This window comes from Seriola lalandi, unplaced genomic scaffold (genome assembly GCF_002814215.2).
Source record: "Seriola lalandi dorsalis isolate HSWRI2012SDOR001 ecotype SW California unplaced genomic scaffold, Sedor1 jcf7180002054984, whole genome shotgun sequence".
NCBI classification, from domain to species: Eukaryota; Metazoa; Chordata; class Actinopteri; order Carangiformes; family Carangidae; genus Seriola; species Seriola lalandi.
Window position 1 is genome coordinate 133,304 of NW_019525533.1, and position 1,664 is coordinate 134,967.

Sequence of the window (1,664 nt, forward strand, 5' to 3'; positions counted from 1 at the left end):
CAGAAACCCTTAAATACAGACGGACGTGCTACAGACATTTTTTGCAGTGCACCTCTGTCTCTTTGAGGATGATGAAAACAAACACACCCTGCGCTCCATCTGGGCCTGATGTGCTTCACTCGGTTCATTAAAGGATCACAGTCACAGGGATTACAGCTCTCTAATGTCAGCCGGACCACTTTAGACCAGTCTGGACCAGTCTGGACCAGTCTGGACCAGTCTGGACCAGTCTGGACCGAACCCTGGACCGAGAACCGAACCATCACCAGATAATGTCTCTCCTGGACACACTTCAACAGGGTTTCTGTGATCAACCTGCAGGGGTCACCAGGTCACCAAACCAGCGTTTAACAGAACACACTCATCTGTTCTACTAATGCTCAGACATGATTAGCACCAGAGCTAACTAGCTAGCTTGTGTGTGTATGTGTGTGTGTGTGTGTGTGTGTGTGTGTGTGTGTGTGTGTGTGTGTGAGAGAGAGAGAGAGACAGAGACAGAGAAAGTGAGCAAGCTGCCAAAACTTCAAACTAAAGAGATGCCAAGTTCAGCTTCTGGAAACTTCTACGGGAGGGGCAGCGAGGAGCTGAGGGAATAAAAGCAGCTAAACTGATTTATTCCCTCTAAGAGTCTAAATTGATTTTTAACTCAATAATCTTTGAATAAAACAAACTGCCAACTGGCCACACTGTCTCACTCACACACACACACACACACACACACACACACACACACACACACTCAGAAGAGCAGAAATCTAGTTTGTGTTGAACAGGCCACAAGTATTTGGACAGTTAGCTTCAGCACATTCAGTGTAAATTAAAGAACAGATTCTAGATCAAAGAGGTGAGTCAGCTCTCACCTGAGCAGGTTGACATCACCTGTCCACACACAGTTACACACACATAACTTTATTTAAACAGCCATGTAGAGACAAGCTGAGAAAAGCAGCTGATGTGGGGTTTTCAAACTGGATCAAACTCACTTATTACAAGAGTTTGAAAATAGTGAGTTTATAATATTAATGAAATCTTTTCATTTCGTTTCAATTAGAGACTAAAATCACTTCACGTCGACCTGAACAGACTGTAGGTGTAGAGCTTCATTTCTTCCATCTGTTTGTATGAACATGAAACCATATCTTTCATCCTGAAACTGCTGGTTGATCATATTGTGATGATTAGAAGCTTCACACGCTGCACTAAAGGAGGAGGAGGAGGAGGAGGAGGAGGAGGAGGAGGAGGAGGAAGAGGAGCAGACCCTGACTCCACAGGGTTAATATTTCCTGTAAGAAACACACTTCATGTTCTTCAGACCTGAGAACAGACAGCAGCTGATAGAGCTGCTGCTCTACTGCCCCCCCACCTCCTGTCGGCTGATCATCGCTGAAGTCAGGTTTATCATAAGAGAGTCTGGATCAGAGACGTGTCTGAGAACATGTTTTAATATTCACTGCCACCAAACGTCAGAAAAGAAGTGATTAAAAATAAAGATAAAAGGGTGAAAAGGTCAGTGTTAGAGAATAAAGTGCAGCCATTACACAGCATTATCTGTGTGTGTGTGTGTGTGTGTGTGTGTGTGTGTGTGTGTGTGTGTGTGTGTGTGTGTGCAGGCGGGCTCCACTTCGTCAGTAAAGTAGTGACGTGTGATTGAAGTAATGTTAGCA

General features: G+C 44.5%; 1 protein-coding gene across 1 annotated transcript in view; it reads right to left on the reverse strand.

Moving 5' to 3' along the window:
* Positions 1-1,664, reverse strand: part of LOC111647312 (uncharacterized) — a 72,467-nt gene that overhangs the window by 40,622 nt on the left and 30,181 nt on the right. The gene's annotated exons all lie outside the window — the stretch shown is intronic.